This window comes from Penaeus monodon, chromosome 22, assembly GCF_015228065.2.
Source record: "Penaeus monodon isolate SGIC_2016 chromosome 22, NSTDA_Pmon_1, whole genome shotgun sequence".
Lineage (NCBI taxonomy): Eukaryota > Metazoa > Arthropoda > Malacostraca > Decapoda > Penaeidae > Penaeus > Penaeus monodon.
The window spans coordinates 7,269,841-7,270,156 of record NC_051407.1 but is presented as its reverse complement, the minus strand read 5'-3'; positions in this window follow the sequence as shown (position 1 = coordinate 7,270,156).

Below are 316 nucleotides of genomic sequence, written 5' to 3'. Positions count from 1 at the left end.
ACACGTTTAAGATATAAATTTCATAGGAGTGATAACCATCCAACCATCAAGGTGGTACGTCAGGAGACAGCGATCTTATTGGCAAGCGACCTGCTGGAGACATAAAACCGTCCCTTTCGCCGAATATATTCGAGGAATTGCGCAGAATTGGCATCTCAGTTAAAGAAATGTAAACGGAAGATAATTTCAGTTATGGAGAACAAGACTTGTAAACAATTATGAAAAGTATTAAAAATTCACTTTTTCTAAGGCTTTGTCACGCCACGGATATGTCACTACAATAAAAATATTCATATCACTCCTTCAGTACAGACCT